We start from the raw sequence: 26,740 nt of genomic DNA on the forward strand, positions 1-26,740 counted from the left end.
CAATAGTGATCAAACATTTATCTTATATCACCCCCTTGTTACTGATAATTGTTATATTTAGGGTTTTCCGGGTATATTTTATGCAGTTCTAGTGAAGGTGGGAGATTGGGACAAATGATCATTTAACTGTTATCAATTTTGTAGGTTTCTTCATTATATTTATATTGATGTTTTTTGTTAGATGTACACAACTTTGGATGTTTTCTAATGGGTAAAGTGTTCAGTAAAATCAATTAAACGAAACCAAATGTTACAGATTTGAAGTTTTTAAAAACCAAAATGTACACTTTCGCTGCTGCAGCTATTTACCATTTAATGTAGTCTAACCAGCCGCCTACCTCAAGTCACCAGACAGATCTGAATAGTAGGGTACATTAGACTAACCACATTCTTTCAGTTCTAAACTACGGGGTCCTTTTACTAAGGTGCACTTAAAAATAGCCTGCAGTATTGTTGACACGTGTTTTGGGCGCACGCAGAATCATTTTTCAGGCACCTACAAAAAATGCCTTTTTAAAAATTATTGCCAAAAAATGGACATGCTGCAAAATGAAAATTGCCACGCGTCCATTTTGAGTCTGAGACCTTACCGCCAGCCACTGACCTAGTGGTAAAGTCTCCTGCGATAACCAGGCAGTAATGACCTATGCATGCCAAATGTCACTTGGCGCACGTAACTGACACGCGCCAGAATATAAAAAATATGTTTCAGGCGTGCCTAGCAGATGTGCGCAAAAAATAAAATTACCGCAAGGGCCATGCAGTAGCCATGCGGTAACTCCATGTTGGGCATGCATAAACACTTACATGGCTTAGTTAAAGGGCCCCTTAAAGGATTATGAGTCAATAACCAATTAGATATTACAACATTAATTAGTCTTTATTATTAACTAGTCTGGGGACTTTTTAATTAAAAGAATTGAAAATTATTTGGAACAGTTTCACTTTCACCAGCTAACACTTTATAGCATTTTTTTTCCTCTTTTACAGGAACAACCAGACCTTCCTATCAACAACAGGATTAAACCCCAAAATGTCAGCTAGGTATTATTATTCAATTAGTTTAAGTTTTACTGCTAATTTAACTCCAAGAAAAAACATATTTTTCAAAGAAACAACTCTTTTGTGTACAATTTTTGTCTTTCAGATCTCTACAGATCAGGTAAGTCACTACTGTGTCAGTGACCTTTCTTTTCAAGATGTATGATTGTACTTATCTGTAGAAACTGTGGTCGTTCTTGAGCCTTTTCATCTTGCTTGAATGATGGGATCTTTGCTTCCTTCTTGCTCCAATATATGGACTCTGGAACCTTGTCCTACTAGTCTAAATTTTAAAACAACTCAAAAAGAGAGTCTAACTTCCTGGCTTATTTCAGGTTACGCTTTCTATTAGGAAAGGGCTCACTTGGGCCTCTAACTATAAAAAGCAAAAAATAACAACAATAATTGAGGTCCTTAACTCAGGCACCTATCTTGTAACTTTTCTACCTGTACTTAAAAGGACACAGGTATTTTTCGGAATACTTTTACACTCACTTATCAAGTTTTCCATACACACTTGTGCTTTACTATTAGACCAACACCTATGCTTTTGAACCTTAGGCCTTTACACTCAGGCCCTGTGGACCCAATTCAGGCAATTATACTGAAGAAAAATACATTTCTAGAGTGAATACCGGTGTTCCTTTTAACTCCCAAAGTCAGGAATACTAAATTTTAAAATCAGTTGACAATTTGTTTTAACTCAAATTCTTTCTCTGACATACAGAGCTCTCATACATGCATCCAACCTCTCTCTGATCTTCAGCCCCTCTGACAGCATAATTGCTAGGGGTGACAGGGACTCGGAATCACCAGCTGACCTCCAATGGCCAATAAAATCCCATCCCACAAAACTTTGAAAGTTATGGAACTTAACTGGAAAGTCCATAGAAATCAATGGGAAAAAAATACCTTTTTTCCAACATTTCCACAAAACATTCCAGAAAATTCACTCAAAAGGTTGTGTTATCCTAAAGCCCATCAAATCCCATATTCTATAATTTTTTTTAAATAAATTTTGCTCCACATTTACAGATGTTAAAACATTAAAAAAAAATTACCCCTCCAAACCCCAAAGAACCATAACCGTCCACTCTAGAAACATTCAATAATGCCCCTTGTACACCCCCAAATGATGCCCGCCAAAAAAAGCAAAACAAATTCAAAACCCAGAAATACTCCAAACCTAAACTTTCTCATTTTCCAATTAAAATTATTTTTTTCCAAAAACTTAAAGGTACTAATCCACCTCAAGAGGTTCTCAGGAACCCAAAACTGCATTTACATTTTAATCAAAATTAACTCCTTAGCTCCCAGCCAAATAGGACCAAAAAGTGCAATTTAAAATAAAACTTAATACAACCTTGGGCTACCAGACCCCTTACCTTGATCCCTGAAGACTCCTCACTCGATCCCCACCAGCTGAATGGGCCCCAACAGATCCTCAGCAACCACAGGAAAAAGAACACGAAGATTGCTGAGCTGAAACTGGTAGGGCCTAAAAATTGAGGCCCAGGCTTCAGTTTGGGCCTAGTCGTATATCTGGAGCACTACTGCGTATGTGTGGAAAATTGCACATGCTCCAAAAACCTGACCAAGCCCAGACTGGCCATTTTCTTGAATGCTCCTAGCCCGGAAAACCTCATTTCCCAGCCGGGCAGTGTCCAGGAAGATCACATCTGATGCAGCCTCCTCCTGGAGGGTCCTGAAATGCCTTAGGACCACTTCAAGCATCTCCTTCTGGCCACCAATGAATCTACCAGCCCACAGGACTCCATGAAAGGCCCGGAACTGCCCAGAAACCACAGACCTTTCCCTCCTGAACCAGATAAATTAAATATATATATATATATATTTTTTTTTTCTCTACTGGTTACATTATGAAAATCTATGCAGAGTCAAACCAAGGACCATTGAATCCAGCATCCTATCTCCAATAGTGGTCTATCCAGGTAGCAAGTACCCTGAAGATCCCAATAAATAGATCTGTTTCCTATAGCTTCTTTCTATGGATGACAATGAATCTCCCAAGTCTTAGCTCCTTTCTACGGATGAACAATGGATCTCCCAAGTCTACCTGACTAATGCTTTTTTATAGACTTTACATCCAGAAACTTGTCAAATTCTCTTTTGAATCCTGCTGTGTTGGTCACAAATGCCTGGCAATATAAAATGAACCACTTCATACTTTGAAAACAAAACTGTGTTTTCTTGCTTTACTGTGCATTTCCTCCAAATCAAATACAGTTATTGTCCTGGGTCTAAGATCACACAGAGGTATATATTTCAGAAGGACCATTCTATTTTTTTCACATTTAATAAACTTTATTGTGTTCTTAGTGAATCTAGTAGTCTCATTCTTTCTATTCTGTTGGACTTTCAGCCTTTCACCAAAGGTATGTCTTTTTCTTCCCCACAGGCTAAACATAGCAGGGATCTGATTCTGTGTTTCACCTCTGCCTTTATTAACAATCTCCACTGGTTCCCAATCCTCAGCTTTTACAATTTTCATCTATGCATTAAAAAATAGACTATGTATTTTTGAAGGGCTATATGCACTTAGGGCAAAGCTAAAATACCAGTGAATAACTTAGGGGTCCTTTTATATGGGAGTGTTAGGCTCTATTTGCGAACAGCACATGCCAAAATGAGACTACTGCTAGGCTACCATGCCCCCTGATGATAATTTCAGAGTTTCCGCATGTCCATAATGCCTGGGTGTGCAGTGTTTCCAGCAGTAATCGGCAGTTGACGCATGCCGACCTGTCACCATGCGTGTAGCGCATCAGCCCTTACCGTTAGATCAATGAGTGGTGATAAGGGCTCAGGCTGGTTTTAGGGGCGCGATGGTTTCAGTTTTACCACATGCTCTTTTCCTGTCCCATTAAAAAAAAGACCTGTTTTGCAGGCACGATAAAAACTGTCCCGGCGCACCCAAAACACACGCCTACACTACCGCAGACCATTTTTTACTGCAGCTTGATAAAAGGACCCCTTAGATCCCTGTTTACTAAGCAGCGCTATAGGCGCGTTAGTGTTTTTAGCGTGCACTAAAAATTAGCATGCACTAATGCTAGAGACACCCATAGGAATATATTGGTATCTCTAGTGTTTAACGTGCGCTAATTTAACACGTGCTAAAAACGCTAGTGCGTCTTAGTAAACAGGGCCCTATGTGATTTATTTATTGGGATTTATTATCACCTTTATGAAGAGGTGTGATAGAACTGAATCCAGAGAAGAAGTTGTGATTCTCCTAGATTGAAGAACTGGGCTAATAGTAGAAAGGTCAAGAAATGAAAATGTGTGCCTGTGCGCTATTTGGATACTAACAGTGCAAAGGTAGATGTAGCACATTGACACTCAGTGGGACATGACCTGACTGTTCTGTCATTAAGGGGAAACAAATATCTAAGTTGAATAACCTTAGTAGAGAAATAGTCAGACAAGGAGTCAATTTTTGCCATTCAGATCTCTACAAATCAGGATCTCTATTAGGTAAGTCACTACTGTGTCAGTGTCTGTTCTTACTTTTCCAGATGTATGAGTGCACTTATCTGTAAAAACTGTGGTCTTTCTTGAGCCATTTCTCTTCACCTTGCTTGAATGGTGGGGCCCTTTAGTGCCCACTTGCTCCAATATATATTGTAAGCCTGCAGGGTTGCTCTCAGGTGTGCAGAGGTCCTCTAGTGGTGCCTGTCTGGCCTCACCAGCCCTTTGCTTCAGGAAATCTCCTTGAAACCAGACTTCTCTGTGACTCCGGTAACTCTGGCCTCTATGTTTGGGCCTCCTCTTTCCCTCAGGGTGACCTCTTCATTAACCTCCGGTCCTGGACCTGCCTCCCCGCTGTATGTCCTGGTAACTGACCCCCTTACCAGTGCCGTCTGGTGGGGCCCCCTGGTCACCCTTCTCTGGAAGATGGCACAGATTCCTCTGCTTTCAGAAATATGCAAATTAGCTGAGTGGATGCAAATTCAATTTATTAGAACTAGGCTTCAGTCTTGTGGGAACCTTTCTTTCCAACTATTATTCGTTTACTACAAATTCACTCCCTGAGCCCATTTACTGTGGGACACCTGGGTCTCAGGGTATAACAGCCACCATCCCTGGATAGGTCTTTCTTCACTTACATTGACCTTACAGTCCTATCCTCCACCCCACGGCTGTTTGTTCATTTTAAATACTTCACAGTTCCAACATCAATACTTTGGGGTCTTCCCTTACCCCAGGACTTTCAGCCTGCCTCAGCTTCTCACACACACAGTTCCAACATCAGTACTTTGGGGACTTTGGGGACTTCTTACCCCAGGATTTTCAGCCTGCTTCTCTCTCTCTAGGACCCCCTCAGGCTTCCGGGCGTTGTAGGTCCCCCTATCTTCTCCTTCTGTTAAAACTCCCCCTCTACTGAGAGGAAGCTATTTATGAGGTGTCCAATAAACCTCCCTACTTCTTGAGACCTCACCCCTCTGGTGCCAGAAAGATCTGGGTCTAGAAGTCTCTTCTCACTCCCCCAGCTATCTCCCTGGAGCTCCCTCTACTGGCCCCCGCAAGTCAATACTCAGCTAGATCCCTGGAGCTCTCTCTAGTGACCAGAATGGGCATTTTCCCGGTTTTCAGTGGGAGAGCGCCCTCTGGCGGCCTCCTCAAGTAAGGGCAGACACTGTGTTTATCACAATATAGGCTCTGGAACCTTGTCCTACTAGTCTATAACTCAGGCACCTATCTTGTTACTTTTGTACCTATACTTAGAATGGCACAGGTATTTTTCAGAATACTTTCACACTCACTTATCAGATTTTCCATACACACTTGTCCTTTACTATTAGACCAATACCTATGCTTGTGAAACTTAGGCCTTTATACTCAGGCCCTATGGACCCAATTCAGGCACTTATAGTGAAGAAAATAGCCATAAAGTTAAATCTATGTTCCTTAGGATTCTCACTTCTACCTTTGAATAAAACTTCTGTTAGTACCTGTCATTCACTCGTTCACTGCTATATTACCTGGTTAGTAGGCCAGCACTTAGCCCTTATGGGCCAAACCCAGGCCTAGTAGGCCCACCTAAAAAATAAAAATAATAATAATAACAACAACAACAACAACAACAACAACAACAATAATAATAATAATAATAATAATAATAATAACTGTTCTGGAAGAAAATATATTTTTCCCCACAGTGACCTCTCTCCCATCTTAAAAACAGAGCTCCTGTCACAGCTTGGTAATAGGACCCCTAAGGTTCCAAATATGGGATACCCAATTGTAGAACTGCCCCATTTGTAAATAAAAACCAAACAAAAAAACATGTATGTATGATACACAATATTCATTAATAAACAAGTGGTTCTTATTTTAAGATCAAAATCTCTCCCAGTTGTGTGATCTAGGAATGTGGTAGATTCAGTCTTCATAGGACAGAACACTTCCCACATTTACAGTGACCAACATCTAGCTCTGCTGTGTTTCTTAATCTGTCTGTCCATACATCAGCATATTTAAAACAAATAGGAGAAAATATTTTTTCACTCAATGTATAGTTAAGCTCTGGAACTCATTGTTGGAGCAAGTGGTAAAAGCAGTTAATGTTGCTGGATTTAAAAAAGGTTTGGACAATTTCTTGGAGGAAAAGTCTATAAACCATTATTAAGGTAGACCTGGAATCAAAGGTAGACAAAAACTACAAGTACATGGGAATAAGAAGAATGATTCCCTCAATCCCTTATGTAATTGCCTTGTCTGAAACAAGCTCTTCTAACCTATAAATGTTGTTGAACAGGTGTAAAAGCCGATGTAGAACTTTTTCGCCATAAACATGGATTCTCTTCATGAAACCTTTTTCTCCAGAAAATTTCCCTGACCATCTATGTTGGTGAGACACACTTCATGACTGTCTCCATTCAAACACCAAGGATTTAGCCCTGTGCCCCACTTCCACATGGGAAAAAAACCTTGGTACCACCAAGGCTTTCATTTGTTGACCTTTCCACTGTCACCCCAGTTCTTCAATCTATGATAAACACAACTTCTTCTCTGAATCCAGTTCTGGTTTTGTTCTTCAGCTCATGACCTTCTCTCTTTGATGTCAGTCTAAAAAAAACGCCAAATAGACTGACAGCGTTGTCCATGCTGATTACGCTCTCAGAGCAATTGAGACTATTCCATATCAAAGGTGCTACACTGTGACAGTACCACCTACAATTTTTGATCAGGATTAGCTGACCCCCGAGGCAGGCGCCAGTGCACCGAAACACGGCCTGTGTCGGGTCTATCCATCAATTAATAAACAAGAGACTTTGATCATCTCAATCCTGAAGGCCCAGTGTTGCTTTTTTGTTTCTGTATTATTTTGTATGTTGTTTTACCCTCTCTTTTATGTCTGTTCATCTATAAATTAACCCATTTTAAAGTTCTTCCATTTATACAATGCACACCATAAAAAAAAACCCCAAACCAAATACAAATAAAAAGCTCAAATACCTTAAAATCTAAAAACATTTGTTTCAAGCGAGCATGAACTGAACCTTTTACTGACCATGCGTACCCCTAAAGAGAACTAACATAGTAGATGACAACATGGCCCATCCTGTCAACCCCAAGCAAAATGGAAAAAAGACAATAAACTTGATGTACCTATTCCACTTCACCAATATATTTGCTTTCTTGTAGTCGGAAATAGATTATCTATATATTTTGATTTTTGTTCATTTTATCTCAATTATTTCTTCTATTTTTCCTCAAAAACTGTGTATTTTGCCTCTAGTTTCATTTCATATTCATTTCATTTATTAGATATTACATGGATCCATTTATTCCATTTATAATAAGCAGAGCATCAGAGCTGCTGCCCACATAATGTACTTTTCTTCCCCTAATGGGTTGTAGTAGACTACACAAACTAGTTTCTGTTCATCAATTAAATATGATGTGTTGTTATACACCATGAAATGTAATTTCTTCCACATGAATAACCACAGTTAATTTAGTCATGCAAAAACAAAGAAGGAATAGGAGTCAGAAATTAAGAGAAAGGGAGAATGCTAGGGGGATTGTTTGTCAAACCAAATTATACACATTCCAAGTATGCAAAATAAAATGTTTTAATAGAGAATCAGATTCTTCCATGCATTTGGCAAGCACTAAGTATCGGCTGCATGCAATTTATTATTGGCATGAAATGTAAATTTTGCCTCCTTGTTTCCTCTTTTATTTTTTTTTCCTTTCATTGGCAATATTTGAGCAGAGCCTATAGCAATCATGTTTTCAATCTCTCTGAGGTTTTTTGTTTTTTTTTACTAAATATGTCCTTGGTCCTCAAGCTTTGTTTTATCTGGACTATGCTAAATTTCATGCTCTGTGGCATAGTGAGTAGGAATGTGTATGTAAAAAAATAATAATTTTTTTAACTTTTTTGGTTTTAGTCTTTTATTGTGCATTAATTGACTTTACTTGAGCTAGATCATAGATAATGTTCATTAAATTGATTTAGAGGAAAGTACCATAACAATACCTCTAAGGAAAGCATTTTCTGTGGGGGCACGGCCAAGAGCAGGAACAGCTGGGAATCAGTTCTGCCCAAAAAACCCCTGGACCACCATGGAAATCCAATAGGCTTCCAGTGTAGGGGGAGAGAACTGTGGGTGGGGGTCTGATGGGGGGGTCTTGTATAGGGAGAGTCTGATGAGGGATCCTGTATTCATAGAGTTCTGATAGGGGGCTTGAGTTTGGGGGGTGGTAGAAATTGGGGACTTGTGTTCTGGGGGAGGGGACTTTGATGTATGAGGGCGGTGTGGATCTTTATCAGGAGTGGGGTGATCATTGGGGGGCAGCAGGTAAAGCACTGTGGGTCCTTGTTGTTTGGCCTGGGAATATCACGCGTTTTGCTGGATTATTTTACAGTGATTTTATGGCCATAATGCAACTTTCAATATGTACCTGGTGCTCACTGCATGTTGCTTTAAGGGTTCTAGATTGTAATGAGCTGCTTTACATGCATTTACATGTTTTGCATCTCATTATTATTTAACCCACAGTGACGTAAATATCACTGTGTTAGAGCAAGACAAGCTATGTTAGAGCCCTTTAAGTCATGTTAAGGGGAAATTAAGACAACTTAAGGCCCCATTGAAGCTTGATAATTTCTCCCCTTACTATGCACCAAGGGCCTTGTGTGGCAATGCCAACAGAGCCCATTCAAAGTGAATGGGCTTTGTCAGCATTATTGCACCAGGAGCTGCTAGTGTGGCATGATAAAAGGAGTTCTAATTTCTTTTAAGGAGCTCTAATGAACCAAATGTGAGCTAACAAAGGCATAACCTTGGTAAGTATTTAGACAAAGGTTAATATTTAGTTGACCACTGTACACATGAGGTTACACAAAAAATATATTCTTATAGTTTTATACACATGTTCAGCCACACTATGAAGGTAAATTTTGAAGCATCTAGATGTGTAAACTGTCTATACTGCATCCATATGCAAATAGTGGGATTTCTATGCACATGTATGTTCCTGGATCAAACAGATTTAAAGTGGGTGTGGTTTGGACATGGATTGGACATGTCACAAAAACAGGTACACATATTCCATTCTGCAATGAGCAATACACACCTATCATAAAAATAAATCCTTGTTGGCTTTTGCACCCCCCCCCCCCCCCCAATCACCCTCAATTACATTCCCAACCCCCCTGGCACTTACCCAGATCCCCATTATATCCAGTTGGGGACAAGTGTAACACCCTTGGACACGTATGCCCTACTGGCAACCAGGTTATCTCCTTAGCATAAGTGTTGTACTGACACTAGGGGTCAACCTGCCAAATAAGGGCTTCAGCTTTGTATATTTAATGTGTGCTGCAGCCATGGACTATTCCCATATAAAGAATAAGTTTGCAAACTATCTGTGCCCAGTTCTTGGATGGGGTAGGGAACAGAAGGATATGGGGAGGGTTACAAAGATACGGTGTTGCCCTGTAGTGCCTGATCAGATTGTATTTTGGAGACCATTCTAAAGCCGTAGCTTGAAGTGTGCGAAAATTAGATTTGGTTTTCTTTTATGTGCAGTAGGGATGGCCCTCAGTTGAAATGGCATAAAAATGGCAATGGCACATTGTTTTGTGTCATTGTAAATATGATTATAAATATGATTATAAATATCAGCCACTCAATACAAACCCACCCACTGAGAAATACTTTTGATCAATTACAATGGTTGATTATTGATCAAATGATTGTACCCCCATGGGGAGGTGACATTAATTTGTTAGTAGCCCATTGGGAACAATTTTAGATTTTTGAAACTCAATCTTTGATTCATGTAGGTTTCAATGAAAATTTAGAATGCAACTCCATTATTTAATAGTTTAACAACTTATTTCTCAGGGGGTTGGTTTTTATTGGGTGGCTGATATTCATAATCATATATACATTCATTTTACATTTATGGATCAGTTTTGAGTCTCCATGCTTTTGAACAAAGTCAATTGATGCTTTATCATGCAAGTTTGGTTCTCACAGTTTGTTGTGTGTTTTGCTCTGATGAATAAAGTTTGATAACATCATTGACATCACTTCCAGGAACTGCTTACATCTTTGGGAGCCTGAACACCATCACGCCATGTTGGAGAAAGATCAGAGTCTTGTTGAAGTGAATTTTGGAGCAGAAGTTGGACTTAATTTCTTATATTCAAGCTCACCTGAGTCTCTGAGGCAGTCTATCGATGAAACCCGCAGTGTTGAGTATTAAGGGATGCTTCGTGATTTCAAGCTAAAAGCCTGCTAATAGTTTGACCTCCAGGTAAGTATATTTCAAGTACTATTAAAAAGGGTTATTATTTTTAAAAAGTTATTTTAAAAATTCTTATTGTTATACGGAGGACAACATTTAAGAATTTTGTTCACATTAAATAACACACAGATGAAGCACATTGGGTTGGAGTTTGCTCGATGAAAGAGAAAAAGAATGTCCACCTGAGCAATGACAGCTTGAATTAGCTAGCTGCGTAGTGTGGGACACCTAATTCTGAAGACTCTCTTATTTTCCTCCCCCCCAGTTTTTTTTAAAGTTCAATATTATTCAGAGTGTATATGTATCCTCTTTTATAAAAGAAAGAAAAATTATATATAATTTTAGGATGGTATGCGATGCTGGTTTTTTTTATTCCAATTTGACAGATACCAGTTATCTTTTAATTTTTTGGAGTGCTATCCAAATAGCAGTAATATTGAGCCCACTATGCAGATAGCTAATCATATACAATTAGGGCATCTTTCTTGGGGTCCTAACTTTATTTGGATAGCAGACTAAATATTCCCTCTGACCAGTTACCTTTCTTCTTTTCCCTCGCTCCACCATGGACTACCCAACATTATCTGGATACCCCCGGATTATATAAAGGTCACCCAAAGTTGGACACCCAAATTTGGCTGAGATCTCAAGATGCACGCACAACTTAATTAATGAGCCAATTGCAATCAATAATTAAATGCTAACAATCAATTATTGACGTTAATTGCGACTAATTCCCTCCTGGTGATTCCTTCCTTAAGTAGGGCATGTTGGGCAATTACAACTAGTGCATTTTTTTAATCAAGCACTTTCTCTGTGGAACATACTTCCTGTTATTATGGGAAGAAGGGTCTTTAAAGCATTTAAAGAGTTTATTGAAGGCTCACTCTTTTGTGGATGCTTTTAAGGTTAAGCTCTCCTAAAGGATGGTAGTTGACTGGTCTGGGGTACCAACTCTACTCTTTTAGGATTCTCTCTCTAATTTTGAATTCTCTGGATTTTTATACTTTTCATTTTTCTGTTTAGTTTGCATATTGGAGAGAAGAAAAGAAAGGGTTATTTGGCGGTCCAACATTGAATGTCAAAATATGCATATTTCATACAGCACATAAAGCTGTATTATAAAGATATAAATTTGCCAGGGAGTATGTTCAAATAGCTACCAGATTCCCAAAAATAACAGCTTGGCCAAGCATGTGCAACCGTTCCTTTTCCTTATACCATCTGTTCTTTTGCAGTCAACACCACATTTCCATGTCTCTATTGCACCAGGGTAACTTCAGATAAATACAAACCTTTAATCAAATATTTAAAACCCACTTTTTCCCAACAAATTGAATTCAAAGCAGCTAATAGTCATAATCTAGATCAGGGGTTTTCAACCCAGTCCTTGGGACACACCCAGCTAGTCAGGCTTTTATGAAACTGCATATGTATGGGAATTACATTATAAAATTACCTCTGAAATATCCAAATGTTTCGAATATAGTTTGAATGTCATAGAAAAGGAAATAAAACAATGACATTTCAATAGTGTGCGTGTCATGATCCCTCCACCCACAATGAATAAGCATGCACTGGCTCCATTGTATGCAAATCTATTTCATGCATATTCATTGTGAACATCCTGAAACCTGACTGGTCAGGTATGTCTGGGTTGAGGACCACAGATCTAGATATGATAATATCAGCCAAAACAATTTACTTTACTTTATGTTTATTGAGACTTGTTATACTTCTCTAGCTGCCAAAGGTAGAGCAGAGCAGTTTACATATATTACAAATAATAATGATAAAACAAAGAGAAAAAGAACACCATAAAATGATAGGAAAGTTATTCATTCATACTAAAGAAGGGGGAGGCAAGGTCTGGAGAATATTGTAGACAGAAATCTCATACTGGCCGGTCCATCACCCATTGTCTTCGAAAGCTTGTTGGAAAAAATGGTTTTCAAGTTAACTTTGATGGATTTTTAAGAGGAATCACTTTGAAGATGAATAGAAAGCGAATTCCAGATACAGGGAGAGAGAAAGAAAAATGCAGTGTTCCTGGTGGATTCGTAGTGAGCGTATTTGGGGCTGGGAAGAACAAATCAGTGATCATTGTGAAATTGTGTATGATGTGTGGATGACAGTTCTACATATACGTGATTTTACATTTTCACTGGATTTTAATGTAAATTTTGTAGTATGTAATAAAGATTTTGCAATAAGTCATAGTTGTGGTAACAGATTGTATGCATATTCATTAGGGATATCCAAAAATTCTGACTAGCTAGTGGTCCTGCAGGCCAGGTTTGAAAATCACTGCTCTATAATGTTCAAGCTGGGACATGTTCGTTGAAGTGCTATGTAGCTGTTCACAAATTTACCTTCTCATAGTAAATATTTATTGGCTGTATATTGTTTGGCAAAAGATATTGTTGATTCCACCAGTGGCTTAGCTGTCCTTCAGTATGAAACACAAACGATCAAAAATAAAGGGCAGTCAAAATAGCCATATTCCTAAAATTATTTCACTGTACCATAGCACTCGGGAGAAGATAAAATGCAGGTCTATATTGGGCTCATTTCGAAATAGAAGGACACCCATCTTTCGACATAAATCGTCCTTCTCACAGGGTCGTCCAAATCGGTATAATCGAAAGCCGATTTTGGACGTCCCCAACTGCACTCCATCGCAGAGATGCCAAAGTTCAAGGGGGCGTATCGGAGGCGTAGCGAAGGTGGGACTTGGGTGTGCCTAACACTAGGACGTCCTCGACCCATAATCGAAAGAAACAAAGACGTCCCTGACGAACACTTGGATGACTTTACCTGGTCGTGTTTTTCTTACGACCAAGGCACAAAAAGGTGCCCGAAATGACCAGATGACCATTGGAGAGAATCAGGGATGACCTCCCCTTACTCCCCCAGTGGTCACTAACCCCCTCCCATCCTCAAAACACATCTTTCAAAATATTGATTGCCAGCCTCTATGCCAGCCTCAGATGTCATACTCAGCTCCATCACAGCAGAATGCAGGTCCCTGGAGCAGTTTTAGTGGGTGCAGTGTACTTCAAGCAGGCGGACCCAGGCCCATCCACCCTTACCTGTTACGTTTGTGGAGGAAACAGCGAGTCCTCCAAAACCCACCAGAAACCCACTGTACTCACATCTAGGTACCCCCCTTCACCCGTATGGGCTATTGTAATGGTGTACAGTTGTGGGTAGTGGGTTTTGGGAGGGTTGGGGGGCTCAGCACACAAGGTAAAGGAGCTATGTACCTGGGAGCAATTTATGAAGTCCACTGCAGTGCCCCCTAGGGTGCCCAGTTGGTGTCCTGGCATGTCAGGGGGACCAGTGCACTACAAATGCTGGCTCCTCCCATGACCAAATGGCTTGCATTTGGTCGTTTCTGAGATGGACATCCTTGGTTTCCATTATTGCTGAAATCAGAAACGTCCATGTCTACGGACGACCATCTCTAAGGACAAACAAATTTCAGGATTTGGGCGTCCCTGACCGTATTATCGAAACAAAAGATGGATGTCCATCTTGTTTTGAAAATATGGGTTTCCCTGCCCCTGGATGGGGACGTTTTGCGAGGACGTCCAAATCGAAACGAGGATGTCCCTTTCGATTATGCCCCTCCATGTGTTTGATCATTCTCTCAAACAAGGACATTTAGGATCTCCCAGTTAACAGTAGTCTATTACAGGAGTTACAAGATAACTTGTGAAAGGTAATTTTATAAGGGGGTACCTACTTTAAGGAAGAAGGAAGGCACCTATTCAGGTTCAATTGTATAAAGAAATATAGGCAATTATTTGCCTTCATAAAATATTTGTATTAAGTGGCATAATTCATGCCTATATTGTAGGCACATACATAAATGTCCACTCCTATAATGTTACAGTATGCACAGAGATTATTGATTTTTATAAGCTATGGGCCAATATTCAGACTGCAGGAAGCAGCTACATAAGTTCCACAACCGGCACTGACCCCGGATATTCAATGCTGGGCTGTTTCCGATGGCTAGCATTGTATATTCAGGCTCAAACCTGAATAATATGTCAATAATAAACACCGGCCAGTTAAGTTTATAGCAGCCAAAGATAGTGGCTGCTAAACTTAGCCAGTCAGTGCTTGAATATTCGTGGATAGCTGGTTATATCGTGCAATATAGCCGTTTAGCCACTATGGACGATTCTATATATGGCATCTGAAAAATCTGCACAAAATAAATTTCCACCTAAGCATATTCTATAAGTGGTATCTAGATTTAGGCTCAGTATATGGAATATGCATAGTTGATATCCCAGCACCTAGAACTACATGCTTCCATTTACTCCAAGGGAAATGTGGCGAAAATAACAACACATACCGTATTTTTGGACTATAAGTCGCACCGGACCATAAGACGCACCTAGGTTTTAGAGGAGGGAAATAGGAAAAAAACATTTTTCGGACTATAAGACACACTTTTTCCCTCCTCTAAAACCTAGGTGCGTTTTATGGTCCGGTGCGTCTTGTCCGAATGCAGGGCCCCCGATCTCTCCGTTTTCCAGGGGCCCCCCTCCCTCCGTCCCTCCCTCCGTTTTCCAAGGTCCCCCCTCCCTCGCTCGTTTTCTCCATTTTGCAAGGTCCCCCTCCCTCTCTCGCTCTGTTTTGCAAGGTCCTCCCTCCCTTGCTCCATTTTGCAAGGTCCCCCCTCGCTCCCTCTAAATTTTAAGTTTTACCTGGTCGTGGTTGAGGCAGCAAAAAGCATGCACGCTGGGCATGTCAGTCTTCCGTTCTGACGTCTCTCTCTCTGCGGGACCAGAGCTGAGAGAGATGTCAGAACGGAAGACTGACGCGCCCAGCGTGCATCTTTTTGCTGCTGCTGCCACAACCATGACCAGGTAAAACTTCTTTTAAAATTTGGAGGGCGCGAGGGAGGACCTTGCAAAATGGAGCGAGGGAGGGACCTTGCAAAACGGAATTATGGTGCTTTTAAAACTACATTCGAACTATAAGACGCACCCCCCATTTTCCTCCCAAATTTTTTGGGGAAAAAGTGCGTCTTATAGTCCGAAAAATACGGTAGATTTAGGCACAGAAGACCATATTCTATAACAATGCATGTAAATTTTGGAACGCCCATGGAACGCCCATTTCCCCACCCGTAACCACAGCCCTATTTGGCTCCATTCATTAGAATTTAGGCGCTGTGCATTACGGAATACGCTTAGCGATTTATTGACAATTAGTGCTCATTATTGCTTGTTAAGTGCTGTTAAAAATGTTGATTGGCTTGTTAAGCCAATTAAGTTATATACATTGTTAGAATACATTTGGATTTTGGCAAGAAACATTAGGCACAATATATAGAATCCCAGGGTATATGCTAACTGTGAATATTCAGAAGAGATAACTGGTTACCTCCTGCTGAATACTAGCGGTTAGCTGGTTAAATGCTATTTAACCAGCAACGTATGTAGTATTTCTCTGAGAGCCAATGGAGCTCATTTTCAAAGCCTAAGTGCTTTGAAAATATGCCTCTATGTCTATTTAACCAGCCAGGAGCCATTCCTGGCCGGTTAAATAGAGCTGGATATTGGACAGTGCACACATACATGCCTGTTTTGTCCAAACTCTACCCATGTGCATTCTTTCTGGCAGAGAACATGCCTTCATATCAAAGTACCTACTTTTATGGCACTTAATATTTTATGAAGCCGCATATGTATGGGGATTACTTTATAAAATTACCTCTGAAATATCCAGATGTTTCGAATATAGTAAGAATAACATAGAAAAGGAAATAAAACAATGATATTTCATATTGTGTGTATCATGACCCCTCCACCCAAAGATGCCTTCCTTCCTTCCTTTAGGTGCTCCAGGCCTACTGTAATGGATCCCTGGTGATCTACAGTAAAGCTCTGTTTAAATTTTAGCTGCCACGCTATCCATTAATAGACATTTATGGCACCCATTTTAACTTCAAGGTACATATCCTGTTCCTTTCTCTCCCCTTCTCCAACCTAAAATGAAATTCTACATTAGGATAACTTGAAGCAGGTCATCTAGGTTAACCAGGCAGAAAGGTACCTGGGTATTTTTTTTTTTACCTATTTTATAAAGGCACATAGGTGTCTATGGGGCCCTTTTACAAAGTGATGGCAAGCACTCTTTTCCATCTCTTTCCTTCATTGACATTGTTGCAGCACCCTCTGGGCTTATCTGTCTTTTATATATTCATTTTGACTTCTGCCTATGAGTTAATCTGTTGGTCTGTCTTCTGCCTCTGTATTAAATGTATTGGTCCTTCCTCTGTCCTTGTAATAAATGTATTGCCACTGTCTTGACCTTATCCATTTTCTGTCTAGGTAATATATGTATTGTCATTGCTTCTGATTTTATACACCATTAATTGTAAACCACCTAGCTGTAGGCAGCACAGCAAAACACTGAACAAACCAAAAACAAAGCTATTTGCCAAATTGCATGTGTTAATTGGCAACAACAAGAGTTATTTGTCCTTAAAGCAGGATTTTCTTTTTCACTGCAATGCATGTTTAATAATGAGATGCAAAGTAGACAAATGCATGGAAAGCATCTCATTATTATGTAAAATCTATAGCACAGCTTAGATGAAAACTCACAAGCTTTGTTATTCATGGAAAGATAATGTTACCTCAGGACAGCTGGGCCACTAACACACAGCCTGATAAGCCCAGGGAGCAACTTAAAGTGACCAGTGCATTGAAGTGTACCCCCAATCCCCTTTCCAAAGTACTCTTCACCCCCTGATCTTCTTGGCATCCTGACCCTCTAGTGGTAAAAATGCAAGACTACTGTTAGAGGATTAAGGTTGCCATTTTGAGGCATGGGTCCATTGGAGCAGGAGCTCCCCAGGGATTTCTCCTGCCCCTCTTTTACTAGGAGACCCGTGTAGGTGCCAAGTGTGGTAGGTAGGTAGGGTGTATTTTGAAAAGGGATCAGGGAGTGGAGTATATGTTTTTAAATCACTTTGATAAGCCTTTTAAAGGATAATGGGCCTGCTATCTTCATGTTGCTGCAGCCAGAAATATGTGATATTCTTGGCTGTACCAATGCAAAAGTAAACTTACTGTGGGATTTGCTGAGCTATTGTACTGAGATAGAGCAGGTTAGTGAATCCCATGATACATTTTTGTGCTGTAAAATAGCACTGCTAAAGACTTAAAGATTTCATCTAGTCTGCTCAGGAAGATGGTTGGAGCTGTACCTGCTGCTCCATGCAGGTTAACCCCGTGCCTTAATTTAGGAGGGTAACTGCTACTTTATTCACTGCTTCTCAGTCCTCTCCTAGAGGTTACTAGGGCAGTCCATTTTTCAGGTTCACCAACATGAATATGCATTCATCAGCAAGCTATGATATGTATAATCTGTCTCATGCATATTCATTGTGGTAATCCTGAAAACTTGAATGGCTAGGTGTGACTTCAGGAGAAGGTTGAGAAGCACTGCCTTGGGAATTAAGGGTGACTTCCCTTAATCCCTCCAGTGATGAGTTGCTCACTCGGAACAATTTTCTGAAACCTAGACGTGCCAGGTAGTAGGTCTAAAATACCAATGTCCATCTTTTTGGACATAGATGTCCATTCCTCTTCTGAAAATAAGAGTTGGATGTCCATATTTTGGCCCTACCGTAAACACACCAAGATCATGTCTCCTTGCAATAGAATGTACTGCAGTTTTAGATAGTAACATAGTAGATGATAGCAGATAAAGACTTGTATGGTCCATCCAATCTTCCCAACAAGGTAAATTCATAGCATAAGGTATGAGATATGATGCTCCATATGTACACTTGATCTTAATTTGTCTTTGCCATTTTCAGAGCACAGTGCTGGTGCCATTGTGTATCTGGATTTTCAAAAGGTGTTTGACAAGGTACCTCATGAAAGGCTACAGAGGAAATTGGAGGATCATGGGATAGGAGGAAATGTCCTATTGTGGATTAAAAACTGGTTGAAGGTTAGGAAACAGAGAGTGGAGTTAAATGGGCAGTATTCACAATGGAGAAGGGTAGTTAGTGGGGTTCCTCAGGGGTCTGTGCTAGGACTGCTGCTTTTTAATATATTTATAAATGATTTAGAGATGGGAGTAACTAGCGAGGTAATTAAATTTGCTGATGACACAAGGTTATTCAAAGTCATTAATTCGCAAGAGGATTGTGAAAAATTACAGAAGGACCTTATAAGACTGGGAGACTGGGCGGCTAAATGGCAGATGACGTTTAATGTGAGCAAGTGCAAGGTGATGCATGTGGGAAAAAAGAACCCGAATTATAGCTATGTCATGCAAGGTTCCACATTAGGAGTTACGGACCAAGAAAGGGATCTGGGTGTCGTCATTGATAATACACTGAAACCTTCTGCTCAGTGTGCTGCTGCGGCTAGGAAAGCGAATAGAATGTTGGGTATTATTAGGAAAGGAATGGAAAACAGGTGTGAGGATGTTATAATGCTGTTGTATCGCTTCATGGTGCGACCGCACCTTGAGTATTGTGTTCAATTCTGGTCGCCACATCTCAAGAAAGATATAGTAGAATTGGAAAAGGTGCAGTGAAGGGCGACTAAAATGATAGCGGGGATGGGATGACTTCCCTGTGAAGAAAGACTAAGGAGGCTAGGGCTTTTCAGCTTGGAAAAGAGACGGCTGAGGGGAGACATGATAGAGGTATATAAAGTAATGAGTGGAGTGGAACAGGTGGATGTGAAGCGTCTGTTCACGCTTTCCAAAAATACTAGGACTAGGGGGCATGCGATGAAACTACAGTGTAGCAAATTTAAAACAAATCGGAGAAAATATTTCTTCACCCAACGCATAATTAAACTCTGGAATTCGTTTCCGGAGAATGTGGTGAAGGCGGTTAGCTTGGCAGAGTTTAAAAAGGGGTTAGACGGTTTCCTAAAGGACAAGTCCATAAACCACTACTAAATGGACTTGGGAAAAATCCACAATTCCAGGAATAACATGTATAGAATGTTTGTACGTTTGTGAAGCTTGCCAGGTGCCCTTGGACTAGATTGGCCGCTGCCGGGGACAGGATGCTGGGCTCGATGGACCCTTGGTCTTTTCCCAGTGTGGCATTACTTATTTACTTATATACTTATGTAGAAGTCTGCCCGGCACTGTCCTTGTTATCCAACTAATGAAGTTGTCATCGAAGCCCCACTCCTGCACATCCAAATCTGTCCAGCCACAATCAGGGCACAGACCTTAGAAGCAGTGGCATAGCCAGATATCCAATTTTGTGTGGGCTTGACCCAAAGTAGATGGGCACAAAAATTTCTCTCTGCCCTCGCCCCCTTCCTCCCCTGGCACCTCCTAACTCAAAATATACTTTGGCTCATGAGGATACCTAAGCTCTGTCAGCTGAAGACTTCTTTTGAAGATGGCCAGAACTCCCTTTTACCAAGCTTAGCAGGCAGAAGCAATATTGATGCCGACACCCCATGCATGCTTAGTTGTCAGTGGCTGAAGGATGCTGCCACCGTCTGCCAAGATGAGTAGAAGGGAGTTTTGGCTGCCTTCAGAGGAGGTCCTCAGTTGATGGAGCTTGGGGATTCCCTTAAGCTACAGCAAGGGTCAGGACTAGTGTTAGACATGCTAGGGCCCAGGACAGAAAATAAAGAAGTACCCCCCCCCCCCCCCCCAATCCCCTCTCTTCACTGCCTCTCTTTCAATCTTTCCACCTACTATTAGAATCACACTGACAGACTCTCATCAAATACAAAACAAGAGATCACAAATTAGAAATAAAAATATGTAGACAACAACTGAGCTCAGAACCTCACCATGTACTGCAACAGTGGAGAAATAAACATAGAAATGCATTTCTTTTTCTTCTGGACACAATAAAATGACATCCTCTATGCACATTTCTCAAGTTAACATATTTCAGGTAATAAATTCAAAATAAAATGCCTTTTCTACCTTTGTTGTCTAGTCCTTTTATTTTTTTATCATGTTGGTTCCAGTTTCTCTTTCCCACTTTCCTTTCTGTTACTTCTCCTTCAAGCAGCTTCTGTTCATTTGTTTTTTCTCCACTCTCGTTCCATTCCCTCACTACACTTTCCTCTGACCTATTGATCTTTCTATTTTAGCTCTTTCCTCTCTTTTCTTTCTTTTCTGCTCTCTGTGCACTCAGATTTCACCCTCTTTCTTACCCCTTTTCCTTCTTTTTACTTTTCAGATACCTATCAAATTTGCATCTCCTTCTTTCACCCACTAGCTCTCTGATTCCTTCCCCAGCCTTCTATTCCCTTCTATCTTCAATCTACTCCCCATTATCATATTTCTACTCCTTGCAATCACTATCCTCCTCTCAATCATTTCCTTACCATCCCCCTTGGCCTCTCCTACATGGTTCCACCATCCCAGTGTCTCCCTCCTTCCAACCCTTCTAGCCCAGCATCTGCTCCCTCTTTCTCCTCTCCCCATACCCCCCCCACCCCCCAGTATCTTCCTGTCCATTATCTCTTTCCTCTTGCTCCATCCTCTGGGGACCAGCATTTCTCCCTCTCTTCCCTTCCACTCATAGTCCAGCACTTCTCCCCAACTCCTTTCTACCCCTGGATCCAACATCTCCCTCCTTCTCCCCCCCCCTCCTGTGCAGCATCTCTCCTTTCCTCTTCCCCACCCTCATGTTCAAATTTGTTCTCTTTATCTCTCTCTCATCCATGCATCTCAAGTCTAACATTTCTTTTCCTCCATGCAACATTTCTCCCTCCCCTCCACCACCATGTCCAACATTTCTCCCTTATCCCTCCCTCCCAGGTGCAGCATTTCTCCCTCCCTCTCCTCCCTCCAAGGCCCAACATTTCTTCTTCTCTTATCCTCCACCCCTCCTATGCAGCATCTCTCCTTCCCTCCCCACCCTATATCCAACAATTATCACACACTATCCCCCCTCTTTGCAGCATCTCTTCCTCTTTTCTCTCATGTCCAACAATGATTCCTCTCTTCTACCTGCCAATGCACCATCTCTTCCTCTCCTTCACTCTGATGCCAAACAATTTTCACTCTTTCCTACACCCCATGGGCAGCATCTCTACTCTTCATCCCTTCACTCTCATGTCCAACAATTTTCCCTCTCTTCTACACCCCATGAGCAGCATCTCTTCTTATCTCCCTCTCCCTCCACTCCCATGTCCAACACTTTTCCCTCTTTCCTACACCCCCTGTGCAGCATCTCTCCTTTTCTCCCTCCCCTCCACTCCACTCCCATGCCCAACAATTGTCCCTCTCTCCAACCCCCATGCCCAATAAGTTTCTCTCTCTCCAACCCTTCATGCCCAACAAATTTCCCTCTCTCCTACCCCCTATGTCCAACAAGTTTCCCTCTCTCCAAGCCCCCATGCCCAACAAATTTACCTCTCTCCTATATCCCTCGAGCAGTATCTCTCCTTCTCTCCCTACCCTTCACTCCAGTGCCCAACAATTTTCCCTCTCTCCTACACCTCCCATGTAGCATCTCCTTTTTTTTGCCCTCCCCTCCACGCCCATGCCTACCAATTTTCCCTTTCCAAACCTCCCTAAACTCCCATGCCCAACAAGTTTCCCTCTCTCCAAACCTCCCTGTACTCCCATGCCCATCAAGTTTCCTTCTCTCTTTTACACCCCCCCAGCATTATCTCTCTTTCTCTCCCTCCCCTTCACTCCATGCCCAACAATTTTCCCTCTCTCTCCTACACCCCCCATGCAATATCTCTCCTTTTCTCCCTCCCATTCACTCCACTCCCATGCCCAACAAGTTTCCCTCTCTCCAATCCCCCCTCCCATGCAACATTAGGAGCACTGCAGCACTTCAAATTTTGAAATTCAAAAGGTCAGTGACAGCATATAAGAATTGCTGCGCTAATGCTAGCTGATCCAGAAGCCTTCCCTCAACTGTGTTCCTCCCAGGAAATTACATCATAGTTGGGGGGAAAGACACAGCAAAGGGAAGGCTTCTGGGTCAGCTGGCAGCAGTGTCAGTGATTACTACATGCTACCAGCAACCCTTTGAACGGGAGCAGCTGCAGAGAGAAAGGTGGACGTGGGAGCCTTGCTTGTTGTTGGCAAGGGTACACCACTGCTAGGTGGGCCTGAGCCCAAACTGGTTAGGCCCAGGCCCACCCGAGGCTACACCACTGCTTAGAAGTCTGCTTGGCACTGGCGTATCTGTCCAGCTTCTGAAGCTGAATCTGTCCAGCTAAGGACGGAGTCAATCCCAAAACTATGAAAATTTGGCAATGTAAGCAGAGAACCCCACTATAATCACAAATGTGATAATAACCCAAATCCAAAGAAAAGTTTGGTGCGAGTTCACGGAGAGCTCAGTATAGGCTGTCACCGCAGCCGAGCACAACTTCAATGAGTCTAGACGCTGAATAAGCGGCTCACTTGAAAGGCTCTATATATCATAACTTGCTCTCCTACCAGAACTTACAAATAAAGCAGTGATCAAAAAATGTGAGCACACTAAATAAGTGAAAATAACTCAACCCTTAAGTGAGATTCTCTATCAATCTACATTGCCAAAGATCATAAGATGGAGGAAAACAAAAAAGCTTCACAAAAAAGCTAAGTAATAGAGTGAGGTTAACATCAATCACCTCTTTGACTCTTAATCACACTGGAAATGGAGAAACAGAACGTGAGCAAACTTACCTGCTCCCTTAAAGTACTTCCTCATTTTGCTAAGATCAGCATTTTTGAAAACCAGGACTTTTATCTTCATGTCTTTGGATTCCAACTTAGTTTCTTTGGATCAGACCTTACCATCTGATGATCACTGGCATTTAGGTGGGAACCTACCTGGGCACTAGACACACTGAGGATGACCAAGAGGATGTCCAAGTCAGAATAGAAACATCCAGCTCAAAATGTCCAAATTGGATGTCCATCTCACATGTATTTTCTAACAGGAAATACATCAGGATTTCCTGTTTAAATATACGCGAGATAGACATTTTTGTGCTGAGGACATCCAGCATAAACAGCCGTTTTACAAACTGGAACAGCCAACATATGAACAGCAAAAAAGCAGGGACAAAGATGTCTGTCTGGCAGCATTCTTAGAAGGATGGCCACACAGAGGTTTTCACAAAGCAGAGGAGTAGCCTAGTGGTTAGTGGATAAGCCAAGGTATCCTGGTTCAAATCCCAACTTAACTCTTTTGTTTTGTAATTGTGAGCCCTCCAGGAACAGAAAAATGCCTACTGTATCTGACTGTATACTACTTCAATAGCCTTCAGGCTGGCGGGTGGCTTATATAATTAGTTACAGTAGGTATATAGAGCCTGGTTTCCCCTTTTAGTTTCATTTTCAGGGAAGAGGGAGGGGGACAGCAACCACTGCTGGATTTAAAAGGGTCATGCCTTATCCCTCCAGTAGTTAGCTGCTCAACCAGGCACTTTTTTGTACCCTGGACATGACTGAAATATGTCTAACTTAGGACATCCTTCTTTTTAGGCTTGGATGTTGGATGTCTGATCGCTGTTGGATGTCTGATTTTGGGCACTCCCTAGTCCCACCCCAAACAGGCACACAACATGCCTTGTTGCTATTTGAACATATTGCAGTGTTGGATGACCCTTTTCTGCCTTTGCAAAACTGAGATTTTAATAATTCAAGCACATGGACATCCAATTGGACTTTTGAGACATCCATATGCTTTGAAAATAAATGCCACTGTCTCCATGTATGAGTGCTAGATCCAATGTTGCCCTTACCTCTTAGATTCCATCATCATTTTTCTAAACAGGTCTCTTTATTTTTTTCTAAGCAGAGCTTCTTGAAGAGCTTCTATGACATTTTGATGTCTTACCCATTGTGCAACTCAGGTACTCTGATCCTCAGATCCTCATTTGGCAGTTTAAAGAACCATAACTGGGTAGACCCTGCCATTGTTTACAATGTAATTATTTCAGGAAACACAAGATTGGCATTTTAAGGCTAAATATTCTGCAATGAAGAGCAACATTTTTGCATCTATAGATCTGCCCCAAAGAAAGTTCACAGGCCTCTGGCTGTATACGTACAAATTGTTAGCTAAACTGACTTTTAAATTGCATATGCATAAATCAAGCTAAATTGCAATGACTTCACCAATTCAGAAAACCTGTAATTAAGTAATCAGCAATATCATTTTACAAAAAAAGACCTTTCATTGTGTTATTTTGTTTAAAGTTATTTGTGTGTGTGTGTGTTTTGCTGACTTTTTTATGATGATTAATCATTTTAAACAGAGAGCAGTGAATTAGTAACGAAGACCTTTAAAACAAAAAGATGTCTATTCAGTTTGTCTTATTGCACTGACGTTGGTGTTCTTGGACTAGAGGCTTTGGTGGCCTTCTATAGGAACACAAAATTACTTCCCACAGCTTGTCATTAGGCAGCCTGACAGCAAGGATATTCAATATGTAACTGTTGTCTGCGCTATTCTTTCTTACTTCATTGCAGTGATTGAATACTCTTTAAAGCCAGTTTCTGATCCATGCTGCCAGAACATAAAACACACCATTAAGAAGGAAACTGAGCCTGCCAAATTGAGGGTCTAGAAAAAGAAACGCCCTGATGTGTTTTCAAGACTCCTGTTTTCTGTTGTTCATAAGAGCAGGAAGCCAGGCAGAGAATGGGATTTGGTTGTGGAAAAATCCCCACTGGAAGAGTTTAGAAAAGCTGTTTGGATTCTGATCTTTCAGACTTGAATTCCCGATTCTGCCAGGAGCACACAGCAGATGTATGACAGAAGTCTAATTACAGCCAAAAATACAATTATTTATTTCTACTGCTTACTTTCCTTTCAATAGCTTTCAAAATCCATTTATAAGACCAAAATACTGTTTCAATGAAAATACTTTTCCCCTGATCATTTGGTAAGATATTGTCTACATTTTCCTGTAGAAGTGTTCATATTTCAGAATGCTTGAAGATTTTGTTCCACATATTCCTTTCATACCAATACATTATTGTCGTCCTCCTTCTCCTCCACTGCTAACTCCAGGCTTCGCTCCTTTTCTCTCGCGGCACCTTATGCCTGGAATAGACTTCCTGGACCTATACGTCTAGCTCCATCTCTACCTGTTTTCAAATCTATGCTGAAAACCCACCTTGTCACTGCTGCTTTTAGCTCCTAGCCACAATTGCCCTCCCCTTGTCCCTTCCTCCCTTCTCACCCATTACTTCCCTCACCCGTAACTGTCTTGTCTGTCTGTATTATTTAGATTGTAAGCTCTTTTGAGCAGGGACTGTCTCTTTGTATCAGGTGTTCAGCGCTGCGTGCGTCTAGTAGCGCTATACAAATGCTAATAATAATAATAATTATTATTGTTTGCAAGAATGTCAAAAAGGCATGCTTTCTTTTAAGAGATGTGCCCAAAGATAAAGTACAATGATACTATTAACAAATAATACATCCACTATTGACACTTTTCAAATACTATGAACGTACAGACCATCAGAAATGCAAAACAATTGTTCAATGATATGAGTCCACATATGGGAGTCAGTCACTGCAGTTCCTCATCAGTCTATCATCAACTCACTATGTATATTTTCTATAGGTTCATATAAATTTTTTTCAAATACTTTTTATCATTTCAATAAGAATGTTAAAATGACTTAGCTTGGCTTAGCTTAAGCAGGGGAAGAAGTGCTGACACGATCATGTTTCACCATAGCTGTTTTAAGGCAATTCAGCTTTAAGGCAAATTTATTTATTTATTTATTTATTCGCATTTGTATCCCACATTTTCCCACCTATTTGCGGGCTCAGCAAAATCCATCCCTTCCTCTCTACCAGAACCCTTATCCACACTCTTATCACCTCTCGCCTAGATTATTGCAACCTGCTCCTCACCGGCCTCCCACTTAGCCATCTTTCTCCTTTTCAATGTCCAAA

General features: G+C 41.0%; 1 long non-coding RNA gene across 1 annotated transcript in view; it reads left to right on the forward strand.

Annotated features, from left to right (window-relative positions):
• The window catches only part of LOC115479270, a 66,674-nt gene that overhangs the window by 1,110 nt on the left and 38,824 nt on the right, over window positions 1-26,740 (forward strand). Inside the window, exon 2 of the long non-coding RNA XR_003943639.1 lies at window positions 10,623-10,842. This is a non-coding gene — a long non-coding RNA (uncharacterized LOC115479270). The remainder of the gene's footprint in view (window positions 1-10,622; window positions 10,843-26,740) is intronic.

Source organism: Microcaecilia unicolor, chromosome 10 (genome assembly GCF_901765095.1).
Source record: "Microcaecilia unicolor chromosome 10, aMicUni1.1, whole genome shotgun sequence".
NCBI classification, from domain to species: Eukaryota; Metazoa; Chordata; class Amphibia; order Gymnophiona; family Siphonopidae; genus Microcaecilia; species Microcaecilia unicolor.